We start from the raw sequence: 27,969 nt of genomic DNA on the forward strand, positions 1-27,969 counted from the left end.
GGAGCAGCCCCCAGGCAGTGTGCAGTGTTTTCTCCCACCCCATGAAAGGTGTATTTGGCCCAGGAAACGATCTTTCCTGGAACATCTATTACCTATCCTCTGACAGTGGCTGGGGTGGGAAGAGCCCTATAGGCTCTAGGATGCTTGTGAGGATTAAATGAAGGAAATTGTGTCAGGGCCCCTGGGCACTGATAGGAACCCAGTTGGTGTTTGTTCTCTTTCTCTTTAGAGAATACCCCACCTTAGGTGACCCTTTAATGACTGTCCAAGCCAGGACATTTGAGAGAGCAAGGGGATACTGCTATGAATCACACCCAGACAACAGGCATAAACTGGGACTGTCCCAGGCCAAGTGGGATTTGTGGCTGCCCTACCCTTATCACAGACTCTGATGCCTCTGCTCCCTCCCTCTCATCTCCATGGGGAAGGGCAGGGTGGGGATGTGGATAGGAAGGCCCCATGCCCATCCGCAGAGCACAAGCTGCCTCCTGGCCCTGGTGGGTGAGTCCCTGTGAAACGGGAGGGAAGGGGGCAGGGCACAACCTCTGAAAGAATGACAGAGCCTGAGGACATGACATAAATTGATTAGAACCAAATGGGTCCAAGATGGCGGACAAGTCAACTTCCACTCACTGTGACACATCAGGAGGCTAAATGACACACCCACAGGCACCATGACAGTTCCAAGGCCAACCACAGGATCAAAAAGTGGGCGGTGGCCCAATTCCTGGAAATCCCCACCCCTTCCTGAAATAGCTGGAATACTCCTCCCACTCATTAGCCTATGAAATTACCCACCCCTATAAAAACTGACAACCCCATACCCTGGTGCCTTTCTCACCTTCTGAGATGGCCCACACTCTGTCTGTGTTTCTCTCTAAATAAATCCACTTTAAAAAAATTATTTATTTATTTATTTATTTATTTTGTGGCCACATTGGGTCTTTGTTGCCGCACGCGGGCTTTCTCTAGTTGCAGTGAGCAGGTGCTACTCTTTGTTGCGGTGCACAGGCTTCTCATTGTGGTGGCTTCTCTCATTGTGGAGCACAGGCTCTAGGCACACAGGCTTCAGTAGTTGTGGCATGTGGGCTCAGTAGTTGTGGCTTGTGGGCTCTAGAGCGCAGGCTCAGTAGTTGTGGTGCACGGGCCTGGTTGCTCCACAGCTCGTGGGATCTTCCCGGACTAGGGCTCAAACCCGTGTCCACTGGCAGATTCTTAACCACTGTGCCACCAGGGAAGTCCCAATAAATACACTTCTTACCTATCACTTTGCCTCTCACTGAATTCTTTCTGCGATGAGACATCAAGAACCTGAGCTTCATTAAGTCCTGAAACCAGGTGTGTGATCTCAGTTGGAAGACTCAGGGTTTTGGCGGGTTTGAGTCCCGGCCACGTGGGTTCAAGTCCCAATCTGAGGTGCACGGTTTCACGTGGGGTGGGCGGGGGCTGTGGAAACCAGTCAGGACTCAGATTCTGACAGACCATCCAACCTTGCCTTCTGCCTCTCCAGGTAAGTGTGCACTCAGGGATGGAACATGGGCATACACCTGCTGGACCCCAGCCTTCCACCCCTCCACCATGAGCTGATCCTGAAAGCTGCTGTTCTTGGCCCTTTGCGACAGAAGTAGAAATGCCCTTGGGAGAGGTCTGTGCCCCCCAGGGCTCCATCTTCAGACCCTCCTGCCCCCTCACGGTGCACAGCAGCTGACTACTCCAGGCCTCTGCAGAGAAGGGACCCGACTTCCCTGGATGAGCTGGGCTGACTGTGGGCAGCCCTTGGTCACACCTGGCTCAGATCATGGCTCTGCCACTGTGTGACTTAGAGCAGGTCACCCCACCTCCCTGAGCCTCTGTTCCCTCATCTGCAGAGTGAGTATAATTGCATCTTTCTCCCAGGACTGTTAGGAAAACCTAGTGGGTCCCTTGAAATCAGAATCTCATTCCTGCCCCCACAAGGTCAATCCCACCAGCCTCTGAGCAAACACATGCACGCACGCATGCACATACCCCAGGCATGTATGTATGCAGCCACAGAATGCATTCCCCCTTTGGTTCCCCAATCCTCCCCATCCTCCAGGAGCCCAGCTCAGATCCTCCTTCTTCAGGATGTCTCATAGCTAGAGCACTGGCTTTTCTGGAGGATCCTACTCACAGCCCACCCTGGGTGGGTGACCTCTCCCCATTCTGCGCTCCCAAACCTTGAATGGGCCTCCACGATCCATGTGTCACCTTATCCCTTCATTAATTACACTTATATACATAATTTATCCAGTCACACGAGAAACATGTAATGAGACCCTACGGTGTGCCAGCACTGTACTAAGCCATGGGGATCCAACACGAATGAGATTTGGTTCCTGCCCTTAGGAGCTCTTGGTGTAGAAGGAGAGACATCTGTTTCACCTTGACCTCTAACCCTCAACCGCTGAGCAAAGATCAATCTAGAAGGGCCTATTTGTGGTGGATTCTGGGCTGTCACAGAAAGATGATCCCACAGCGCCTGGGGGCCTCCTCTCCCTTGCACTGGTTCCAGCAACTTCCAGGCTGGTGTCTTAGGGAACTGGCGGAGGCACGGCCACTGCTCTCTCTCCCTGGGAGCGCTAATCACAACTCACCTGCTGCTCTGGAGAATGATTACCTGTCAAGGTTCATTTGAGCCTGTGGTCTCCCAGGGACTCTCCCATCCCCCACCAGGAGGTCCTGATTGCAGCTGAGGAGCTGCTCCGGATGTTAAGGGAGTGAAATTACTTCTCTCCCACCTCCTTGTTTGATGTAGCAGGTGGGCACTGGGACACCTCAGTCCTGTCAGACCTGACAGTGGAACTGCCACGGTCAGACCAGCCGTGGGAGGTGAACAGTGAGGAGTCCAGGAAATCGTGGAGATTGTCTGCCACGCAGCCCTTCTCAAATCAGACTGGCTCAGTGAGTGATTTCAGACTCTGCAAATTGCATCTTGAGCTCTTCTTGCCCTGACTCGCAGCAGGCCTGTCACTGTGCTTCTCTCAGACTTCAGCTCCTACAGCTCTCTCCAAGACCGTCACCACTAGAGACAGCAGGTCTGGGCTTGAATATCCAGGTGGTAACTGGTGTGCCACTGCCAGCAGGTTAATGGTGGTGCAGGAAAATGGGACTAATAATTGTTTTAATTGGGTCTATTCCATTTCTGTTACAAGAAACACACATCCAAACTGGCTTAAACTTAAAGCTCAAAAAAAAAAAAAAAGGAATTTATAAGTTCATGTAACTGAGCAGTTTAAGGGAATTCAGGTATAGCTGGATCAAGGTGCTCAGCTAAGGTTGTCAGGCATCCATTACACCCCATCTTTTGGCTCTGCTTTCCTCTGAGTAGGCTTCATTCTCAGATAGTCCCTCTCCTCCTGGAGGTTCCCAGCAGCTTCAGGAGAAAAGAGCACTCTGCTTACTCAGTATTCCCACAGAGTCCCAGGATGGAGTCTCATTAGTCAAGGCTGATGTGTCTACCCTTCAACCAATTACTGTGGCCTGGTTCCCATGTTGACCATGACTCTGCACTCTGCACATTTGCATGTGCTGCTCCTGTCACCTGGAGTGCCCTTCTCCTTCATCTTCCCATCTGCATCTCCTAATCACCAAAACCAAGGTCAGCCCCCCTCCTCATGGATGCTTGCCCCACCCCATCTCCCAATCTGCTTTGGGCTCCCCTACTCTGAGTCCCTGTTGCGTTCTCTCTTGGCATGTATCACGTGATCATTATGGATTTATGTGCTGATTCTCATTTCACTGTAAATGTGATGAAATTGAAGGTAGGAGCTCAGTGTTGCCCACCACTGGCCCTCAGCACAGGCTCAGGTACACAGTAGGTGCTCAATAAATGTTTGCTGAAGGAGGAAATGGTTAGTGGGGAGTGCAGAGGTTCTGGCACATGTTCAGAAGGCAGAGGATTAGGGCTTGAACTGGTTAGTGGCGGGGGGCGGGGAGGGAGACTGAAACAAGACACATCCAGCGAGAAAGGTGAGGTCATCCCAGTCACTCCCTCCCTCTGCGAGCTCAGGCTCTGCTCAGGAATCTGAGGAATCTGAGGACTGACTGACCGGTGAGGTGGCCCCACCTTGCTCAGCCTTGAACTCTCAGTCACCCACCTACTATCCACACTTGAGTAGTCCATGAGATGTCAGCCTCAAAACTGGGTTACAATTCTCTTCTGCATCTGGGAGGGGAAAACAGAGCCACTCCTCACGGTGAAGAGAACTCTGGCAAGGACAAAATCTCTCCTGGGCACTTGGAGGAGGCCATGTTTTTGCTGAGCAGCCCTGGAGGGAGGGCGGCCAGAGCCCGGCTTCCTCAGCCTGCTCTTCCGCTTACGGCCGTGTGATCTTAGACGAGGCATTGCCCTGTCTGTGGCTCAGTTTACCCTTCTGACAAGTGGGGGTGACAACCTGCTGTATTAGTTTCCTAGGGTTGCTGTAACAAAGTACCACAAACTGGGTGACTAAAAACAACAGAAACTTATTGTCTCACAGTTCTGGAGGCTAGAGGTCCAAAATCAAGGTGTCAGCAAAGCCATGCTCCCCCCGAAGCCTCTGGGGAGCAGTCATCCTTGCCTCTTCCAGCTTCTGTAGCCTGGGCGTTCCTTGGTTTGTAGATGCCTCACTCCAGTCTATGCCTCCATCTTTACATGGCATTCACCCTGGGCATCTCTGTGTCCAAATTTCCCTCTTCTTACAAGGACATCAGTCCTGCTGGATTAAGCCTACCCTAATGACCTCATCTTAATCTGATTACGTCTGTAAAGACCCTATTTCCAAATAAGTCTCATTCATAGGTACTGGGCTTAGGGCTTCCCTCTACCTTTTCGAGGGACACAAACCCATAATACCACTTATCTGGATTTTTGAGATAATTAGGAAATGAATGTGAGAGCATAGCACAATCGTGGGCCACTGATAAGATGCGGAGCCTGGACTGGCGACTGTTCTGGGGTCCCTGCCGGGCCCATGACTCTGTGCTCTTTGATTTCCTGCTTCCTGCAGCCTCCTGAGGAGGGGGCCCTGGTCACTCAGAAACGTTAGCACCGCTCAGGTGAGGAGATGCGATGCATTGGCCGTGTCTCCTGATTCTCCTGTCACGCTTAATGCAGGCTCCAAGCCTGGCCACTCAGTCACTGTCATGGAACATTCCAGAGCTAGCACCTGGGTCCTTCTCACTAATGAGGCGCTTCTCGGAGACTCAGTCCTTACCCCAATCTTTTTTCTCTTTGCCCTTTCTGTCACATCCAGGAAAAAGGTGGTGTTCGTCTGTCAGCCAGAGGAAAAGTGGTGCCTTGCTGAGGTGACATTCTCTAGGGGCTGTCTTTCTGGTGTGGCGCTTTCTGAGGGAATCATAACCGTGGTCATCGTGTGGTGCCTTCCCCATCCATGTGGCTGTGTGTGGCATGAGCTGCAGCAGCTTCTTGATTCATAGATTTAGGAAATGCATTGAATTCCTTGAGAAAGATGAAGTCAAGTCAACCTCTGAGATGAAAACTATAGGCAACTGATCATATGGGTAATTTAGTGTAATAAGCTTTGAAAAATAATGGAGCTTGTGCTCAAGATAGGAGACTCTAAGTATTCCTGTATTTCCCAGGATCCTTTGCAGTTAGGTTGTCACCATGTGATGAGTTCTGGCCAATGGACTGAGAGCAGAAGTAATATACTTATTCCCGGATTGAGGTAGTTAAGAGTGGGTGTGATGCCTGCATTCCTCTCTTCCTTTGCAGTGGTGACCACAGGGTCCCAGATGGGAAAGATAGACCTTGTCTACATTGTCCATTTCTGGTCCCAGTACACAGAAAAGTAGGAGGTACATAGAAGGTATTCAATAAACCCAGGATGCATGAGCAGATGAAGGAATGCATGAAATACTGAAGTTTCTACATAAATTTCCAATTTCTCTTCATTAAGCAATTGAAAGAAAAACCTTCATCCAGGTGTGGCTTGAAAACATTTTCTGCCTTTCTCTGTCTTGCCTGGTCCAAGTTCCATGGACACTTTCCTGGAGAGTCCTGCTCCCCTGCTCCCACTCTTACGTCTCCTGAGTTTGTTTCCTTGAATCCTCCTCACATGAGCTTTCACAAAAGCAAAGTTTTTAAATTCCAGTGAGGTTCAGCTTAATCAATGTTTTCTTTTGATGGTTCACACTTTTGGTGTCAAGTCTAAGAATTCTTTGCCTAGCCTTAGATCATGAAGACTTTCTCCTAAAAGTTCTTCTAAAAGTTTTATGTCTTACCCTTATGTATATGATCCATTTTGAGTTCTGTATGAAATGTATCGAGGTTAATTTTGTTGTTTATAGGTGTGCAGTTGCCGCAGGTCTGCTTGTTGAGTGGGCTATCCTTCCTCCATGGGATCGCTTTTGTACTTTTGTCAAAAATCAATTGAGCACATTTGGGTGGGTCTATTTCTGGGTTCTCTTTTCTGTTCCATTGGTCTATGTGTCTATCCGTCTACCACAACCTAAGTGCCTTGATTAATGTAGCTGTATAGTACACCTTAATGTTATGTAGAGTGATTTCTCCCATTTTCTTCCTTGTCAAGATTGTTTTAGCTGTTCTAGGGTCTGTGTTTTTCTATATAAATTTTAGAATAAGCTTTCTATGTTTATAAAAAGCCTTGCTAGGATTTTGATAACAACTGTGTTAAACCTGTGTATCAGTTTGGTGAGAACTGATATCTTTACTATGTTGAGTATTCAAATCCATGAGCACAGTCTGTTTCTCCATTTATGTATTTAGGTCTTCTAAAATTTCTTTTATCAGTAATTTATAATTTTCAGCAAACAGATTCAGGACACGTTTTGTTAAATGCATAGCTATATGTTTCATTTTCTTTGATACAATGGTAAATAGTATTGTATTTTTAATTTTTGTGTCTGCGTGTTTTGTTAGCTTATAGAAATATAATTGGTTTTTGTGCATTGATTTTGTATCCCAAGACCTTGCTGAACACACTTAGTTCTGGGAGGTATTTTGCAGATTCCTTCGAATTTTCTACACAGGAAACTTGTCATATGCAAATAGAGATAGTTTTATTTCTTCTTCTCCAAACTGTATGTCTTTTATTTCTTTTTCTTACCTTATTGCAGTGGATATAAATTTCAGTACTTTGTTAAATAGGAGAGAGAAGAGCAGACATCCTTGCCTTGTTCCTAATCTTGGTCAGAAAGCATTCAGTGTTTCACCATTAAGTAAGTTATATGTAGGTGTTGCGCAGACATTCTTTATTTTCTTAAAGGGACTGCATATCCCTGACGTGGTGGTAAAATTAACTCAGCATTATTTACTGAACACCTCCTATGTGCTGGGCACTGTGCTGGGGCTGGACTTAGTGATAAAGACATGTGTCATGGTTCCTGCCTTTGGGGAGTGGAAGTTCTAGAAACAGATTTCTCAGCTGCTTTGTCAGTGGCGTCTTAAGCTCTCAGCCCTTCTGATAATAATGCTGGGGCTTTAGGGGGCCTCACAGAGGCATCTGCTGCCCTGATTCTAAAGCCACCAGAGGATCCAGGGCACGGTGGATGGAGAAGCGGTCTCCCCTTTATCACTGATAAAGCTGTTGCTAGAGGATGGGGCTCATACCTGCGAGCCTGTGGACCCCTACTGCAAGCTCCAGGATTAGACGGTGTTCACCCCACCATCAGAGGCACCACTGGACCCCCAAAGGTTTCCTCAAGGTCCAGGTTTTGGGGCCCATTGCTATAAAACCTCCGGCAGTGGGAAAGCAGGGCAGATGGCAAACTCGCCAAAGACAGCCAGGCTCCCAAATAGAGAGCAAGAAGGGTCGGGCCCTGTGAATTGGGCCCTGCTCCTCCTCAAACTCCCCAGCTCTGTGGGAAGGGGAGGCCAGAGCATCTGTGGGACACCCCTCCCGGAGGACACTAGGAGTGGGAGGAAGCCTCCTCCCAGCTCTAAATAACGAAATAATAGGAGGACCACTCACGGAACTTTGCTCTGTGCTAAGCAGGGTGGTCATCATCTTACAGAGGAAGAAATGGGAGAACAGAGGTTTAGAAAAATCAACTCACTTTCCAGGGGTTTGGAGGTGAGAATTGGAAAATGGACCCAGGTATGACCCTCAGCCCTTGCTCTTCACTGCTCCCCACAGTGACCACACCAGGTTCCCAACCCTGCTGGCCTCTCTCCCAGCCTCCTGGGGCTCATTTGATGCTGACCAGCTCTGAGAGCAGAAAGTGCTTCTTCCTTTTGAATTCCTACCTGACTCCTGGAAGAGTCTGTCAGTTGGTCCTTGTTTTGCCTTCCAGAGCCTCACAGTGAGTTTAATCTCCTCAGTAACTGCAGAATACATTTAATAAACTCCATTAAAGTGTGTAATCTCATAGACAGGATGCAGAATTTCTGTGCTTCAGACTTTTTTTTTCATAATTACTAGCACCATGGAAATTGCAGGGATTACAGACTCCACTGGAGACAGAGATGAACTGTGTCACCAAGAAAGTACAAATGAACTGTAACTCCCGCACAATAAGGTGGGCTTAGATTTGCATCAAATTAGGAGGCAGGTTCGTGCCCGTTAACTCATGGGGACCAACAGTGACCTTTGAGGGTTTGTTTAAGAAATGGGGAAGGTGGGGAGGGGGGGGGGGGGGGGGTGGTGATTTGGTGGCAGCTCATTAAAAAAAATGATTTGTTAAATCTGAAAGGAACAATGGAGATCTAGGCTAATCCCATTTTCCAGGTGGGACAACATTCCTCTACCACAGTCGCCCTTCCCCCCACCTCCCACCCCCAGGGAGGAGGGGACCTGCCCTACAACCGTAGCTGGTCCACGGGAGACCTAGGACTAGGACACAGGCCTCCAATACCCCGCCCAGTGGCCCCAACACACCAAGGGATCCTGGTTCCCCTCAACTTTGGTGATAAAAATGGCCACCAGATGGTCATCAGGTGATCAAGAAACACCCATGTTGGCCAAAGAAGAGCCTGTCTTCAGTTTGGATCCTATCATTAAACATCTGCCCTGTGCTATGTGCTGGGTCAGGGGTTTTCTCATGTGATCCCCTCAACAGCCCTATGTGATACCAATCTCCATTTTACAGATGGGAAAACTGAGGCTCAGAGTGATAAAGACGCTTGTCCAAGGCCACCCTGTTAGTCATTCATAAGACTGGAATTCAAACGCAGGACTCTCTGACTCCACTACCAACATTTTATGTAGCTGGAGTTTCTCGTGCTGGTCAGGCAAACAGGTTCATCTCACAAAACAATGCCAGTTGGTTGGTTGTATCTGCTTGATATGTTGCCTTGGAAAGGAGTTTGGGGCTGAATTCAAGGTCAGAAAGAAAGAGTGCTGGGAGGGATGCCACAGCAGTACAGAGGTAGGACATGAGTGCCTGCATTTGCCATTCATGCTGAAACCTCACACATGCCAAAACCTACTGGGTCACATGTCAGGTGGGACAGGGTACCTGTGAGTGTTGCCTGCTCTTGCCTGTGATGGCCGTGCAGTCTTTTTCTACTCTCAGGCTCTGGGTCCCCCAGTTCTCTGCTCCATGGGGACACCGCCTTGTCATGTCCCTGGGTTAGCACTGGGACTGAAAGAGATCAGGGGTGAGAAAGCACTTCATATCTAGATGAAAATGATGGAGGAGTGTCACAACTCCCCTCTCTCTAAACAAATGGAAGACAGCACATAAAGAAACATAGGGAGGGGAGGGTTTGTTTTCATTATTATTTACACCAGTCATCGGCCACAACTCCATCCATAAACTGAAGCATTTCTGCCAGGTACTGTGAAATCTAGACCCGAACAAATGAGGAAACTGAGAACCCACATAAACTTCCTCAAACCGGTTTCCTTAACGTTCAATATCCCAGACGTGAATGGCTTATCCCAAAACCCTTTGCTTGAAGTTCTGAGACCCAGAAAGACCCCCCAGGGAAGTGGCGAGCACCCTCAAGGGGAGTCATCCCACCATGGGGGGCAAGTAAGCTGGGTATGTATCCTCCAACCCGTTGTGGCTGAAGGCTGCTCCCAGCTCATGAATGCCCTGGCCCTCCCAGCTGGCCCTCGTGTGGAGACTACCACCCATGCTCATAGCCACGCCCATCAGCATGCTCTGCAGTGTGAGAGCCAAGGGGATGCGGGCGAGGCACCAACCACATCTGCACAAAGTGGGATGATGGAGGGGGAGGGGGCCTGTCTCTCCTTCCCAGTCCAGACCCATCTCTCCCACCCACTTCCTAGCCATCCACGCCCCACAGTAGAGGAGACATTGCTAATCGGGTTCATTGTCAGCTCTGAGTGGGCATGGGCGCTGGCGTCAGGGTCACACATCCCCTCCCTCACAACCTTCTCTTCCACTTCCTGTCCCTGCCTGTGATGCATCACGAGCAGAGAAGGGCCACTGCCCGGGCAGGAGGGGTCCCTCGAGTCAAGGCACAGAGCAACCCAGACACAGAGATAACAAGGCTGTGTGACAACAGAGGCACAGAGTGGAGTGATGCAGCGACAAGCCAAGAAACGCCAAGGACAGGCTTCCCTGGTGGCCCAGTGGTTGAGAGTCCGCCTGCCGATGCAGGGGACGCGGGTTCGTGCCCCGGTCCGGGAGGATCCCACATGCCGCGGAGCGGCTGGGCCCGTGAGCCATGGCCGCTGAGCCTGCGCGTCCGGAGCCTGTGCTCTGCAGCGGAAAAGGCCACAACAGTGAGAGGCCCAAAAAAAAAAAAAAAAAAAAAAAAGAAATGCCAAGGATCAACAGTCGCCGCCAGAAGTTAGCAAGAGTCAAGGAAGGATTCTTCCTCAAATCTCAGAGGGAGGGTGGTCCTGCTAACACCTTGATCTTGGACTTTTGGGCTCCAGAACTGTGAGACAAAAAATTTCTAAAAGAAAAAGAAAAAGAAAAGACAGAGCAGAGGGTAACATGCTTACAAGAGACTGGTCTCTTTGGTGGACGTGGCAAAACACGGTGGCACTGTCAACGATGTCACCAGCATAGCCCTGGCATGGGGAACACTTGGTGGCCTTTGAGGCTCTGGATACCTTCAAGTGGGCTCTTGTAAATTCCACAGTGACGCAAACCCCAGCACATGAAGAAGCAGGGATCGGAGCCCGTGACCTTGGCAGGTGGGCAGCCGCCCCTTCACTGCGGAGCTCCTGGCTGCACGGCCGTCCCAGCTGGAGGGCCTGGGGGTCCTCAGGGCGAGGTGACCCTGCGCGTGCCCCTCCCCACACTGGGCGCCCCCCAACACCACCCCCTCGTTTCCTCTCCACCCGCAGGTCAGGTCGGGGCTCTGGGACCGCGGCCGTCAGCGCAAACCTGGAGGAGCCGCGGGGAGGGAACTGCGGCCGCGCCTTTCTTCCTCTTCCTTCTGCCGCCTCAGCCACCTTGTCCCCGGCCACACATCAGGCCAGCGCTCCGGGCTCATAATTCCAAAGGCCAAACTTTTACCTTTTCTAGGTCTGGATTTTCTTGCTTTTGGCCAAAGGCCACTGCAGAATTTACAGAACGAGGAGCCAGCGCAACACGGTCTTCGGAGGACGGAGCTCGCGGGGCTGACGGGCGGCTCCCCCCGCCCCGGTCTCTGCCCGCTCTTCCCGCAGCGGCGGCCCCGGCGGCGGACACAGCCGCATCGGGCGGGGCTGTGATTCCTCTCTCCCGCGCGGGCTGAGCCCGGGGCACCGTCACCGCGCAGGGGCTGCTGGGGGCCGCGGGCGGAGCCGGAGGTGCTAGACGGAGGGCAGCGCCGCGGGCGGGGGCTCGGGGTCCACCGCCTGCTCTGTCCCCTGAGTGGCCGCGTGCCTTGTGGCCGGGAGGCACACCGCTTCGGGCCTCACGTCCCAGCCAGGACAGGGGGCAGAAGCACACCCCGTGCGGCTGTGGCCAGGGTTCAGTGAGGCGATGCAGACGAGGTCCGTGTGCCTGGCTTCCAGAACTTTCCATGAGACCCCAATCGCCTGGTGACGGAAAGTTAGGAAGCCGATAGTAATTTTGTCTGTCTCTCACTGAACCGCGAACCTGGACCCTGAGGTGAGGTCCGGGAACTGTACCGGGAGAAAGGAGAGACGCGGCTCCGCCCTGACTGACCGGGGCTCCCGCGGGTCGGCGAGGACGCGGCTCCCGTGGCCAGATCGAGGCCCGGCCTGGCCAACGGGGGCTGCGGCCGCGGCGGTGGAGCACTGCTGGGTCGGCTGAGTCACAAATGCCCGAGCGCTTCCCGATTTCTTCCTGGGGCTGCAGGACTCTGAAGCTGAGGCCGGGGCCCCTCAGTTCCTCCTGGGGGGCCGGTGTGAGCAAGTCAGCAGGGCCATCCCCACCCAGGAAGCTGCCCGCATCAGGGTCCTTGGCCCAGGGATGGGGTCCAGGGGGAGGAGCGGGGCGGGGGTGGAGCCGAGGGCAGAGACTGGACGAGTCATTCCCCCCTGAGCCTCGCCTGACACCCTGGAGAAGGGAGGTGGTGGTTCGGGCCGCAGGGCTGCTGGGGGGCGGCCCGGGGCACGTGCGCAGAGGTCAGCGGGGGCTGGCACCACTGCGAGGGCCTGGGGGTGGTGGGAAAGGGGTGCGCTAACTGGGACAGCCGTTCCCAGAGGTTGGAGTGCCCAGACTCACCCTCGGAGGTGGTTAAATACAGACTCCCTGACGCCACCCCATCCCAGAGGTCCTGGTGCCTGGGTCTGGGGAGGGTCCAGGGAATCTGCATGTTCACAAGCCCCTCCTCCATTCGGGAGGCTACCGAACACACTTTGGGGGCCCTGAGGTGTCTTCTCGGGGCTTGGGCTGGAACTGGAGGGCACTGAGTGGGCCAGGCGTCCAGCAGGTGACAGATGAAGGTGGCAGGGGGCAGGGGTGACCCAGGGCAAATCACTGCCCCTCTGAATCTCGGTTTCCTGATCTAAGAAATCAGAGGGGGGCTTCCCTGGTGGCGCAGTGGTTGAGAGTCCGCCTGCCGATGCAGGGGACACGGGTTCGTACCCCGGTCCGGGAAGATCCCACATGCCGCGGAGCGGCTGGGCCCGTGAGCCATGGCTGCTGAGCCTGCGCGTCCGGAGCCTGTGCTCCGCGACGGGAGAGGCCACAACAGTGAGAGGCCTGCGTACAGCGAAAAAAAAAAAAAAAAAGAAATCAGAGGTAATGCTAACCCTCCCTCAGGGGATGGCGTGAGGATTGCCCTTAGACCCACCCCTGAGTCTGTGCTCAGTAAACGTCTTTGTTGCCGCTCTCTGTAAATGTCCTCCCTGTCAGCTGGGCACAGGCCGCCTGCCCAGAGGTCAGCCCCAGGGACAACATGGCCATTGCCTAGGTCTGGCACCCTCTGAGACCCCCAGGATGGGAATAAGTAGGCCCAAGTGCCAGCCAACCCTCCTGGAAAATAAACCCCATTTCCTGGTGACCCAGATGAAAAACATATTACTTGGAAAGTGCTGTTCAAACAGAATCACCCAAACCATTCATCATCAGAGCTGGCATCTCACGGCGGACATCTGGCGAAGGTGTCAATTGTCATAATTAGTTAGACCTTCCCCAGATTCCTGGCACTGCAGTCTGTCAGCAGGAGCCACCTGCCTTGTCTGCAAGGATGGGGGATGGGAAGGATAGACCCCGTACCTGGGTGCATCCCCTACCCATGGGTGCTCAGGGTGCTCTGTGGCTCCCGGCAGCCCCTGTGTGTGGGGGGGGGCAGCTTCATCCAGGGGAAGCAGTGTTTACCCCACACCCCTCGTTGGTGGCTTCTGAGACCTCAGAACAGGCCGTGTCTTCAAACAATAATAACCAAAGTATAACAGTAACAGTGATCACGATCTCATGGCTCTTGTGTGCTGAGCGCCTACTTGTATGCCAGGCCCAGGAGATTGTTTAACCCTATTTACCAAGACTACCGCATGATTTATTATCCCAATGGGACACTTCCCAGGGTGAAAGGGTGCCTGGACAGGGAGGCTCCTCCACTTCAGGTCTCAGCTGGGATGTTGCCTCCCCTGACCCCCTCCTGACCACTGTCTGAAGTCCAGGCCCCACCTTCAATGCCACACTCCTGCGCCTCCACGCTGTTCTGGGTCCCCGTCCTGTCCACCGGTCTCCTTTCCTGTCATGACCACCCACCCGTCATGAAGTGGGTCAGTCGGTATGTCTGTCACCTCTCCCCGTGACCATGTGGGCCTGTGAGGGAGGGGCTGGGTGTCTTTTGCCCACTGCTGCACCCCAGTGCCAAGCCCATAGTAGCTGCTCATTAAATGCCAGTGGGATGGGAGGACAGGTGGGTGGGTGAGTGAGTCAATTAATGAAAAATTGTGACATAAAAGGACTGGACTATGAGTTCACGTCTCTTCTTTGTGGGCTTTGCCAGGCTCTCCTGGGGGAATTTTCTGCAGTCTCGCAGGCCTCCGGGAGAGGGTGCAGCTGGAGCCTGGGGAGTCAGAGGAGTCCCCTGATGTGACAAAGTCTGCAGAGAATGCGATTGTCTTCGCAGAATGACACCCTGGCCCCTGCGTTGAAGGCATCGTGCCCACTGGCTCTGAGGAGCTGGGAGTAACAAGTACTTTAGATGCCCTAGTGACACGTGCCAGACAAACTAGATTCGGGGGCCCGCCACCTCAGTGTCTGCCAGTTTGGAGCGGAAACCAGAGCACGAGAAGGTTCTGCAGCACGTCCAGCCTGCAGTGCAGGCTGCTCTGCTTTGAGGGGCTGTGACCCAGCAGATCTAATGGCATTTGAAGTGTCTGTGGCCAAGAGGGGACAGTACAGAGCCTCTGGGGGTATGGGCAGGGAAATCACCACACAGACGTTTGTTGGATTTTGGAGCTGGTCTCTACCTTCTGCTGCAGGTGACAGCACTCCTTTTGAGAAATGGCTCCTGGCTTGCTACAGTGCCTTGGTAGAAACTAAATATTTAACCAGGGGATATCAGATGACTGTATAGCCTGAGCTTTCCATCATGACCTTGGTATTTTCTAGCCCTAAGGTTGGGAGTATGTAATCTATCAAATGGAAGAGTCATGGAAGATGAGCTCAGGCAGGTCTGGAAGGTGCCAGCAAGTCGTGTGGGCAGGCAGCTCGGACTCCTTCAAAACCAGCTGCTGCCATATCACTTCCTCCCCTCGGTCCCTACGTATGGCCTCCTGGGGCTTCACTATGACCAGCCGACTGAAGAAGAGAGGACTTGAGCCTGGTTTACAGATGTGTCTGCACAGTAGGCTGGTATCTCCTGAAAGTAGACAGCTGCTCCACAACGGCGCCCATGCAGGGGTGACTCTGAAGGACAGTGGTGGACAGAAATCCTCCTAGGGGGCAGAATTTCGAGAGGCACGTTTAGAAGTCCACCATGTCTAGAGTAAGAGAAAGTGGTAGATTCACATGCACGGCCAATGGTTTGGCAGATAATCAGGGAGGTGGAAGGAACAGGACTGAAGGCCAGTGATGAGAAGGTCTGGGGAAGAGGTTTGTGGCTGGACCTCTCACATGGTTACACAAAGGGAATCCACTGTGGATGAGACCCCAAATAATCAGGTGGAGAAAATGACACTTTCCACACAGCCTCTTTCCCATGGCCCCCCAATACTTGTTCCATGGGCATGTGAACAAAGTAGCCATTGTGACAGAGTGGAGGCTGTGCATGGGCCCATCAGCCGGGGCTGTCCCTCATCAAGGCAGACCTGGCTAAGGCTACTGATAAGAACCTGATCTACCAACAGCAGAGACCAACGCTGAGGCCCTGACGTGGTACCCCTTCCCAGCGGGAGCTGCCAGCCACCTGGTGGAAGTTGATTACATTGGACCTCTTCATCATGAAGGGGGCAGAGATTCACTGTCATTGGAATAGACACGTATTCTGGATCTGGATTTGCCTTTCCTGCCTGTAATTCCTCTTCCAGTGTCATCACCCGTGAACTCCAGAATGCCTTATCTGCCATCACGGCATTCCTCACAGCATGGCTTCTGATCAGGGAACTCATGTCACAGCAAGGGAAGCACAGCCATCGGCTTGTGTCCATGGAATTAACTGGTCTTACCACACACCCGGAAGTGGCTGGTCTAATTGAAAGGTGGAATGGCTACAGAAGGCTCAGTTGTGGAGCCAGTCAGGAGACAATGCCCTGAAAAGATGGGGTTTTCTCTCATAGGATGCAGAGTATGTTTTGAATCTAAGACCATTATCGGGTGCTGGCTCCCCTGCAGCCAGGACACCTGGGTTCAGGAGACCAGGGGTGGAGGTGGGAGTGGCTCCCATCACTATTACGCATAATGACTCAGAGTTTGGTCCCATCCTGGCAACTTCGTATGCTGCTGCTTTGGAGGGCTTCTTTCCTAAGGGAATAAGGCTTCCACCGGGGGACATAGCAACGGTTCCACTGAATTGGAAGATAAGACTGCCACCTGGCCATTTTGGACTTGAACCAGCAGTCAAGAAAGAGGCTACTCGATTATCTGGAATGATTGATCTCAATTCCCAAAGGGAAACTGGAGTGCTGCTACATGTGAGGGGAGGGGGAAGGAGAATCTGGGTCAGGAGATTCTGCAAGGCGCCTCTTAGTGCCTTCATGTTCCATAGTGAAGGTTAAAGGAAAAGTACAGACTACCCCACACCCCCAGGTAAAGGCAAGATGACTGAGGACTCAAGACTCTTTAGCAATGAAGGTTTGGTCACTCCATCAGGTAAAGAGCCCTGATCATCTGAGCATTTGGCTGAGGAAAGGGGTGAGTAGGGAGCCATGGAGTGAGCCATGGAAGAAGGAAGCCATAGCTCCAATTATGGCCTCATGATCAGCTGGAAAAATCACTATGGTAAGTAGCTTTGCATATTTTCAGTTTGCTTACTACATGTCTGTGGTTACCTATAGATGCTAGCCACTTTCTTCCCTCTCTTTTTTCTCATTTTTATTTTATATACAAGGGGTTGCAAGTTAACTTAGAAATTTAGTCTTTGGTGACAGAACAGTCAGCGAAGCGTGTCTTAAGCAAAGGAGTAAGTTATAGCTACCAATGGACACAGTGCGTCTGGGGACTGTGGGTCTCCTTGTTTTAGAGAAAAAGCTCGTTCACTTATAAGATACATCGCTGCCTCTTGTTGGGTGGAGATATAGAGAGATCTTTTGCTGTTGAATGGAAATTAAAAGATGTGTACACGTGTGCTTATGGAAGATGAGTAGCTGGTGCACCATGTGGGTTTCAGAGTTACTGCATCTCAGCTCCAATTCACTTTTTTTTTTTAATCTTTGTTGGAGTATAATTGCTTTACAATGTTGTGTTAGTTTCTGTTGTACAACAAAGTGAATCAGCTATAAGTATACATATGTCCCCATCTCCCCTCCCATACTCCCTATCCCACCCCTCTAGGTCGTTTGCTGCTTGATTTGTGGGAAAGGAAATGGGCATCACTGAAGATTTTCCCTTTTCCAGCTGGGGTGGTGTTAAACTTCGTCAGTAGGGGGCAGTGGAGACACATCCATTCCAGTTCTGGCGCATACCCTGGCTCAGCAGCCTATTTCAGGGCAGTGGCCTGCCCAGCACCCAGGTCCTACAGGGCACATGGGTGTTTTAGCAGCAAGCAGCCCCGGGGCACACGTGGCTTCGCCAGCACCCCGCTCCTGCAGCACAGGCGGCTTCCCCGGGGACTGACCCTGTAGTGGACGGTGGTCGGCAGCACCCGGTGGCCGGAGGTTTCTCCCAGCAACATCTGAAGGTGATTTCATAGCAAGAGCGCCCAGCGAGTCACCTCCCTAGAAACAGCTTTTCTTGGCATCCTAAAGACTGGATTTCTGGCAAGCTCTGGAGGGCAAATTGCAGCATGTTCCACCTATGTGGCATCATCACAGAGACTTCCCTGCCGCTTCCCGACAGCTCTGCCCTCTCCAACAGGGTCTGGGCTCTTCCTTGGGTGCCCTCTCTCAGTCCTTGAGGTAGTAGCTGTCCTTATACTTGCATTTCTGGATTCGATAGACTGATAGCATTCTCTTCACTTCTTACTAGCTAAGCCCTTGTTACTCTGATCCACTGTTGCAATTAAAATTCTTTGTGTTAAACTTTCCCTGTTCACATTCCTGTGTGGTGTCTGTCTCCTGGAGGGTCCCTCACTGATGTCCCCAGGCTGGGGGGCAGGCAGAGTGCCCTGTAGGGTGGCCAGAGGGCAGGACATGCTCAGGGACTTTGAAATCCAGAGCCTGGTATTCAACCACCCACAGAGCTGGGAAGGAGGAGGAAAGATGCCAGTGAATCAGAGGAGGGGCCATTGGCCCCAGGTCCACCACCAATAGCTGTGTGACCCTGGGCCTGTCACCTCCCGACAGGGCCTCTTTTTCAGGAGTAAACAGTGTGCTCCAGCTCCAGGGCTGCTTTGAAGATGAAAGGAGGAGAAGGGAGGGATGTGGGGCTGCTTTGAACCAGTGCTCAGGGCTTCGGGAGGGGAAGGGGCTGACTTTGACTCTCCCCAGAGTGCACGGCCACGCCTCCATCAGCAGCCCACTCTCCCCGTGCAGGGCTTAATCATGGGGCTCAGCCAACCAGGCAGGCCCGGGAATCCCACCCGGAGACTCAGGCTCTTAACTCCTTCTAAGTCAGCCTGTCTTGGCAGCGCTAGGTGTGGGTACATGGGGCGTGGCAGGTGGTGCCAACAGGAGCCAGGAGTCGGGGTCTGCCCACTGCTGGGGTCAGGGTGGGGGCACAATTCCTCTGGAAGACTTGGTTTTCCTAGGTTCTCACTTTACCGTTCTGTCACACATCTCTGTTGAGCCCCTCTTACATGCTGGGCACCTGCTGGGGTATTGTGGGGAGTGAAACAGACACGAAGGCCCTGGACATCCTGGAGGTCAGAGATGAGCAGGGAGGGCAGACGTGGATAAATAACCACCCACAGCATAGAAAACCCACTGGGGACCGTGCAGGGGTGGTGAGAGGGGCAGCCATGGGAGTGAAACCTCAGTTTCCTTGTCTGTAAAATGGGGCCAGCCATGCATCCACCCCAAGGGGAGGGAGTGAGGGTGAAATGCAGTCTCACCTGTAAAGCGCTCAGCACTGTTTATTATTATGGTTGTTACTGTATTTTAAGTTTCTTCATCAGAAGCACACACATCGGTGGGAACTAGTCATCACTAATTTGCTGTGTGACCTGGGAAAGCTGCTTTTCTCTCTGTCCTCGGTTTTCCCATCTGAGCACAGAGGGATATGGGAGCTCCCTGCTCAGACATGGGGTCAGGCTCCAAGTCCATGTCAGGTCCCAGAGCTCCTTCCCAGCCCAGGGCTCCCAGAGGAGGATGAGGTCACAGCAGCCACTGACCAGAGGTCACTGGGCTGAGCAGGAGGGGTGGGGTAGGGAGCATGTCTCGTCTTTTCTGGAAACTCTCTTTGTTCTAGGGGTGAAACGGGCTCAGGAGCCATGTCCCCCCTCCTTGTCCCTCTGGCCACTTTGCAGTCTGCAGCCTCTTCTCAACCCTCTGCCCAGGCTCTGGCTCTGCCAGCTGCACCCTCAGCCTGGCCTCAGGGACTAATTCTAGATGAAAGGCTCGGGGCTGGCTGGAGAGGCCCTTGGACCATCCAGGTGATGCCCCATTTCACAGAGGTGGAAACTGAGGACCCGGGTCTGGCATGGTGTCCTAACCTCCTCCACAAAGCATGGCACACAGTAGGTGCCTAATAAAAATCTGTAGGGTATACTGGTGAATTAATGAATGACTGAAGGGGAACCTGTCTGCAGCTGAGAGACAGAGCCGAGAGACAGAGCCAGGCCTGGGACTGGGACTCTCCCCTCCCACCCCTCAGGTATCACCAGTACTCTGACGTGGGCAGGGCATCGCACTCGATTGTTTGCAAATCCTTTGGGGTCATCATGTGGTTTTTAGTCTTCATTTTATCTCAACTCTCAGAACAAGCATCACCGAGCCCATCTTACAGTTGAGGAAAGGGAGGCTCGGAGAGGGGAAGGGACTGACCCACTCATGGGGTGGTGGGCTGGGAAGGAGCCTCTAGAGGGACACCCTCAAGCCTGGGAGGGACATCTGGGCCAGTTGCTTGCCCAGCCCTCACCCACCAGGTAGGGAGGGGCGGGGAAATTCCTGCAGGAGCCCCTGCTGCTTTCCTGGCTGCTGCACAGACGCTGACTCTGAAGCCTGCAGGAGGCCTCCATTAATTCCCAGCTATAGCTTTTCCTCCTGCTGCCTGCGGGGCCTGCCCTGTGCGCGCGCGTGTGTGTGTCTGTGCATATGTATCTAGAGAGATGCAGCAGCAGGCATCTGGCCTCATGAGCTGCCAACTAGAGGGAAGCAATTCTGGGAGGTGTGTGTGGGTGCATTTAGTGGGGGTCCCAAGGGCCTGCTTACAGGGACAGAGACATATTCCTTGGAACAGGGTTGAGTCCCTCAAGCCTCCTGTCAGGGCAGAGAGAGAGTGAGGGGAGGCAATGGGAAGAGCGGGAACTTGGAGGGAGGGAGAACAAGATGACGAGGACACACACACACGTGCAGTCACAGGAGTAAGCTGCAGGGAGCTCTGACTGGCTGCCTCGTCCAGGAAGCCTCCCCTGACCTCGCCTTGGCCTGGGCTCCTGGTGCCTTCACTCCACCCTCCCTTCTGACACTGCCTGGACCTCCGGAACTCCCATCCAGTTGACTGGCTGTGCCTGGACTTGTCCCCAACCTGGATGGGAGGCACCGTGGCATGTCCACCTCCCTCATGGTGGATGGAACTTTGAACACCAATGAAGGGGTTGTCTGTTCACAGAGTGGATGGTGGAGGCTCAGAGAGTCTGAGTGACCTGCCCAAAGTCACACAGGGCCAAGAGCGGAATCAGGATTCAACCCAGGTTAGGCTGACCCTGAGGTATGGGCTCTGACCTACTCATAGTAACACTCGCTGAACTGAACCACTAAATTAATCACGTGCAAAAGGGAAAGGGCTTCCTCTCAGGGTGGCTGGGAAGGGTCCATCCAGAAACAGGTGGGCTTCTTAGAACCCCAGCAAATCAACCCTGTCTTCAATACCAGGAAACTCCTATTCATCCCTCAGAGTCCAGCTAGCATGTCTACTTCATCACTCTAGTTCCAGGGCCCAGCCTCAGCCTGGCACACAGTGGGCACATGAAGAGTTTGTTATTCCCTCACTCATTCATTCACTCATTCATTCATTCCAAAGTCTACACTGAGCACCTACTACCTTTGGGCCATGTTCTAAGGGCTGCAGCATCAAGCCAGTCAGATAATGTTCCTCCCCGGATAATTCTATTAAACAAACCCACAAATTAGTGTGTAATTATAACTTGTGTTAAGTGCTCTAAAGGAGAGGAAATAGATTTGAGAGAGAATCTTAGGAGGAAGAAACTAATTTAGAATGGGGGATGGTAATCAGAGAAAGTTCTCTGAGGAGGGAGGTTTAGACAAAAAAACTTGTCGCAGAAGGAGTCAACCCAGCCAGGAAGGGGGTCAGAGGGCTTTTAGAAGCTGTGTCCCCCTAGTCCTCACAGCTGTGAAGGGCGGGGACCTGATCTGAGATCAGAGGGAAGCACTGAAGTGTTTCCAGCCAGGAAACGATGGGGCAGTATTTTGAGCCGATACCTCTGCAGATGGATGGACGTGGAAGTGGGAAGACCAGTGGGATGTGGGGAGGCCCTGGGGGTCACCCAGGATGGAGGACCAGGTTGAGGCTGGGGGCGGTGGATGGAGAAGAGGGGAGACACGTCAAATGCAACTGTTGGTTGGATTGATAGGAGTCGCCCACCCTCATCCCTCATGCCCGCAGGAGCCCAGGCTTGCAAAATGCCAAACCTCGGGATACTCCCCACATCTCTTCCTCTCTTGGCCATGGAACGCCTCCCTGCCTGAGTCCTCGAGGGGCTGGAGGCGGGTCAGGAAGGAGCTAGGTGGGGGGATGAGTGGCTGGTGTCTCTGACTCTGCCCTGATGGGGAGGGTGACTTTGGGCAAGACTCTCCTCCCAGACACGCCCCCTCCACAGGTGAACAGATGCAAGAGGACAAAGGGGACTGGGTCAGGTGACCCCATCGAGGCCCCCCAGAGACCCCGCCCTCCCAGTAAGGCCTCAACTGGGATGAAGGGGTAATGCCTGAGATGCTCTGACGGTGCTGCTGGGGCCTGTCTGCCCCTCCTCTCCTGTGATTAATTCAGTTTGGTAAGGCGGTATTTACGCTGGAAATTTAATCGTCATTTCTGATGGTAAAGGAATTGAAAAATAAATTGAAAGTGTCAGAAGATGCATTAGGGTGGGTGATGGAGTGAAGCGGGGGCTGCCCACCTGCCTTCCCCACTGGGCGATTTACAGGCTCAAGAAATTAGCTGAGTTTCTGTTTCCATAATTGCAGGATCAGGAGCCAGGGGTGATGGGGGGAGAGGGTTGGGGGCAAGGGCACGGGGAGGCGAGAGAGGGGAGAGTCCAGCCTGGAGGCGGATGCAGTATTAATGTCACCTGGCCCGGCCCAGAGAGGGGCAGGGGCACGTCCGCGATGACGCAGGATTCTGGCGGCACACTGAGGCTGGGGTCCAGGCTCCCTCCTCCCACCGCCAGACCAGGGGAGGATACTGATGGGGTCTGGCCTCCCAGGAGAGGGATGCCCTTGGCAGATCTGACCCAGGGTCCACTCATCTGGGGAGGCTAGCCTCCACCTCCCCCCAGCTGCCTCTCTGCCTCAGGGAGGGGGGAACCCACCTATGAGAGGGGCCACCTCACCGATGGTCTCTGTCGGGACAGTGTGAGCTCGTGTCTCAGTGAGTTTGCAGGGGCCAGGTATCCTCAGCAGTTCCCGGTTTCTCCCAGAGGGCTCCCGACCAGGGAGGATAGGCTCCCCCAGCTGCCGGCGGGCTTCTAAAGGCAGGGCTATCTCCTCCAGAGAACTAACGTCTCCTTAGAACAAGCCCAGATGCCTCCACGAAAACTGGGGACTCCTTGGGGCAGCTTGTGGACAAGCCTCCCCCCTTGGACATTGCTCTCCAGCCCTCCCACCAGGTTGGTTGGGACCCAGGGTGGGCAGAGTCTGTGGAGGTGCCAGTGGTCAGGACAGCTGTGTCCAGCCTTGGGAGACCTCCAGGCCAGGTAAGAATGATGCGTGGGAAGTCCATGCCAGGAGGACCAGGACCCAAGGGGTTCCAGGAAGACAGGCCCCACAGTGTCCTCCCGCTTGGGAGGGACAAGGTAGGCACAGGACCAGCCCCTGACCCCGAGCCCCCTCCTTCTGCAACAACCTGGAACAGGGAGAGCACAGTGCTGGAGGCAGGAGCTCTGGGCTCTGGTCCAGCTCATTCATTCATTCTGCAAGTGTCTCCTGAGCCCCTACTCTGTGCCTGGCACTATGCGGAGCACTGGGGATGCAGCGGGGCGCAAAACAGACAAGGGCCCTGCCCCATGGAGCTTGCATACCTGTGGGGAAGACTGTTAATAAACATACCAATAAACAAATAAGCAAGAACATTTCCTAAAGTATTAAATGCCGTGATGGATGATGTGGTACAGCATGCTTGGGGTAGGGTTCTTTCTCCAGGGCTTCTAGGAAGATTTTTAAGACTTTAGGCTGGGATCTGTGGATGAGAAGGGTGTCCCAGGCATCATGATGGTGAATACAATGACCTTGGCACCATCTAGGAGTCATCCGAAGGCCAGGGTGGCTGTGCCATGGTACATGAGAGGGTGTGGGGCAGGATGAGGCTATGGGAGTGGCTGGAGACAGCTGCCATTTCACACACAACCTCCGAAGCTTATTCTAGGAGCAGCAGAAGCCCCTGGAGGGTTTCAAGCAGGAAAGTGACACAGCCGTGTATGTTTTTATAAGGCTGCACTTGCTGCCATGGGTAGTGGAGTGTGGAGGGGCGCGAAGGAGCAGGTGACCTGGCAGGAGCCACTGCAGGTGTCCAGGCGGTGCTGGGGGCCTGGACCAGGGCACAGGCAGTGCAGGCGGACAGAAGCACATGGAACTCAGACACATCCACAGCTCCCAGCCACCTTTACAGTACAGTCCAAATTCCTCGTTCTCACATTTAGGACCTACAAGTTAGAGTTACCACTTCCCTTCCCCATCCTCTCTTGAATAGCAGGAAACATCAGCTTGTCCCCCCTTAAACAAACCTTTCCATTTCCCCACTCAGGCGGCCTAAAGAGCCCAGCTCTGCCACTGATTTGCAGTGTGAGCTGAGGGAGTCCCTTGCCCTCTTCAGGCCTCAGTTTTTGCAATGAATGAGATGGGGTGTGGGCTTGACCATCTGAACGCTTCCTTCTGATGCAAACCCCCTGCATTCTGGGAGCTGGGCTGCTGCCCCACTTCCAGCCCGGCCTCGCTGGCTGCCTGTCCGCCTCCTCCCCACCCTCTCCTGCGACCTCTGCCCTGAGGAGGAGCAGCCAGCCCAGGTGGGGAAGAAGCTGCCTTGCAGCTGTTGGACTGGTGGACGGACGCAGGGTGGCTGCAGGGGCAGGTGAGAGCTAATGAGCGCTGGGGCTGGAAACGAGCTCAAAGTTGCTTGTTTTGAGAATTTAGGGTGTGGGGCTAAGGAGGGGAGGGCAGGGCTCTGAACCCTGGGCGGAGGGATGTAGGGTCAGTGGGCAGCGCCCAGGCCTGGGGAGAGCTGGCATGGGGTGGGCAGGGAGTAACCAGCACAGCAGCCCTCCCTGAGCTTGTCCCGAATAAGCGCACACACGCTACACCTCGTGTCCAGTAACATGTAAGTGCAAGTGTCCTTATCAGGTTTACTTTCCATCAGAACCCCATTATCGTAATAAACCAGGACCATTCATTCTTGACCAGGCCCTAATCCGTGTCTGCTAACAATGACCTTCATCACACCTCGGCATCGAGAGAGCTTCATCGCAATCCTCCTGTTGGAGAGATGAGAACATGGGGAAGGGAAGCAACTGGCTCCAGGTCATGCAGGGGTTGCTGAGGGCAGGATCTGAACCCAGTGCCCTGTGTGTAGCCATTGAGCTGCACCGTCTCCTTGTGGATCCCCCTGCCCCCTAGAGTGGGGGGTCCTTGTCCTTGTTTGACAGGTGAGGAGACGGAGGCTAAGAGGAGGGGAGGGACCCTTCCAAGGTCACACTGGAAAGTCCTGCGGTGGAATCTGCACCCTGATGGGGAGGGGTGCCTGCCCTCCTCGTGTTCTCTCCACCACCCTGACATTTAGAGAGAGGGGGGCTCACGGGCTCACCCCAGGACCCCCCAAGTGAGAGGTCAGTGGAGGGACTGTGGGAGAGAAGTGGGCCCTGTTCCCCGACAGACCCAGGCTCATGCCACTCGGGCTTATGGCCCTGGGCCAGTCACTCAGCTGCTGGGAGCCTCAGTTTCCTCCTCTGTAAAATGGGGCAGCGGCAGTTTGTTGGGAGGCTGGGAGCCGAGGCCAGCACTGTTTAGCGCACAGTAGGTGCTCAAGAATGGCTGTGCCTTCCCATCCCCCTTGGGGCTGAGGCTCCTGCAGGCTGGGCTCTAGCACTGGGGCCTGATGGTCCCCTCTGTGGGGTCCTAAGCTCCCTCTGGGGGGCACTGGGCGTGGGAGAAGAGGCTGGATTGAGTCTCCCTGCAGCCTCGGGGGAGCTCCACCACGGCCCACGCATCACACAAGAGGGAGGCCCCAAGGCCTGCTTAGGACTCTTCAGGTGCCTGGGGTCCAAGCAGCCTTGCGGACCCTCCACAGTGAATTCTCACCCCACAGGGTCCCAAGATGGTACCACTGGGGCAGCCTGGTGCCTGCCCAGGCTGTGGCCCATCAACCACCCCTGGAGGATGGGCGGGTCTCCGTGGAGGGCCCAGTACCAGAGGCCCAACAGTGGGGCCTGCTGCCTGGAACTCAGGACGTGAGTCCTCATCCCTCACGGTCCTGCCTTGTCACCCGTGTGGTCACCATACGGTCCGCCATCCTGCCGCCCTGGGGTGGACGGATACTAACTAACCCTCCCTGAGCACTCACCCTGAGCTGACCTAAGTACACAGCCCATCACTCAATTCTCACAGCCAACCATCTTATGTCGGAGGAATAGTCACTGTGTGTAATTTGCCAGTGAGAAAAAAGGATCCAGGAAAGGAAATAAACAACCAGGAAGCAGGGACTTGCTGGGCCTCCAGGGCCCCTGCCTTTATTCTCAGGGGCAGATCTGTACCTGTAGCCCATCACTCACTCCCCAGCACCCTCACTCCACCATCTGTCACCCCTCCCCACCTCCTGTGCCCTGCCCCTGATGAGGTCCTGCCTGCCTCCTGTCCCCCTCTCTCCAACCGCTGCACATGCACACACGCCATTGTGCACACACAAACTCATGCAGCCTCATGTGCACACATGCACGCACGTGTGCCCCTCACCCCCAGGTGTGTGTCTGCAGCCACATTTGCCCCACAGCCTCCTTTCTGTAAGAACGTCCCTGTTAGTAACTCTTGTTTCCAGGCGTGCTGTGAAATTCACCATCAGTTGTTTTTTGTTTTTTGTTTTTTGCGGTACGCGGGCCTCTCACTGTTGTGGTCTCTCCCGTTGCGGAGCACAGGCTCCCGACGCGCAGGCTCAGCGGCCATGGCTCACGGGCCCAGCTGCCCCGTGGCATGTGGGATCTTCCTGGACCAGGGCACGAATCCGTGTCCCCTGCATCGGCAGGCGGACTCTCAACCACTGTGCCACCAGGGAAGCCCTCACCATCAGTTTTAAAGCTGAGAGAAGAGATGGGCAAGCAGAAACCAAATCTCATTTTAATTATCTGTGGCGGGTCCCAATTTTTCAGGTGATAATTATAATAATTAAAAATTCTGTTATCAGCTCTGGTGGGGGAAGTCACTGCCCGTGCAGCTGACTTCAGGGCCATGAGAAGGCAGAGTGTCCTGATAATGAGACTCAGCTCCCAACCTCCCTACTTCAACTCTGTTCCAAGGTGATTCTGCTGGATAAAGATTCTGGATCTGGAGGGGGATGACAGTGACCTCAGAAAGAGGAAGCCAAGGGCCACTCATCCGGGGGATGCACATGACCAGGTGGCCTTCAGCTGTATAGCCTGTGAGCCCTTGGGTGGGCCTGAGGAGACAAGGGGACCCAAGAGGGCTCGGCCACCATGTGTGGAGGCTTGCCCTGGGACCTGATGTCCCCGCACTAGGAGGTGACCTCACTGTGTCACCCACACACTCTGTATTGCCTCGGCTTTTGGCCACTTGCAAACACCTTCCCCGCCAGCTCCTTGCTGCAGCCACCCAGCAGCCCACCACGATGGAAGCACCGAGAGAGCAGAGGCCTCTCCACTGTCCATCTCCGTGTCCTCAGTGTCCAGACCAGGGCCTGGCACACAGGAAGCTCCTAAGAAATGTTTGTCTAAGGACTACAAGAGTGTGTAAATAATCAGGACACAACCATGAGGTAGGCATTCTCATCCCCATTTAACAGGGGAGGAGCCTGAGGCTCAGAGAGGCGAAGTGCTTGCCCCAAATCACACGGCTGGGGGAGGGGGCAGGGATTAGGAAGGGGAGGGTCAGTGGTAGGGCTGGGAGAGCAGCATGGGTCTTGGGGAGAGACGGCCAGAGCGGTCCTGCATTTAGACAGCAAATCACATGTTTTACAAGGCTCCAGACATTCCTGGGGAAACTCAAGCCAGCATGTGTGAGGCCCAGTGATGGTGACCTTGGGGGAGAACGGAAAGGAGGGAGGGAGGGAGCAGACTCATTGCAGAAAGGCCCCACCTCCTCCAATCAGCTGAGCCCTCAGGGGCGGGGACGCCAGGGCCAGTCCAATCAGCAGGAGGCTGGGAGCAAAGGCAGGTGGAGCAGAGCCAGGCCCTGCGCTGGGTGGTCAGGTTGGACCTTCCTGACTGGCTTTTCCCTTCTTGACCTCCTTGAGTTCTCCCAACAGCCCAGCATCCAGGGCAGGAGCAATCACCTTCATTTTGCAAATGAGGCAACTGAGGCCCAGGGAGGTCAAGAGACTTGCCCAAGGTCACACAGCCAGTCAGCAGCACCAGAACTGACCCAGGTCCTGACTCCCCAGCCCAGGGTGCTGAGTCCTGCCCCTCTGGGTCCTCCTGGATGCCCTGGCCGAGGCCTGGCTTGGCACCCC

The sequence above is a fragment of the Monodon monoceros genome, unplaced genomic scaffold (assembly GCF_005190385.1).
Source record: "Monodon monoceros isolate NGI ecotype Baffin Bay Population unplaced genomic scaffold, NGI_Narwhal_1 Super_Scaffold_18, whole genome shotgun sequence".
NCBI classification, from domain to species: Eukaryota; Metazoa; Chordata; class Mammalia; order Artiodactyla; family Monodontidae; genus Monodon; species Monodon monoceros.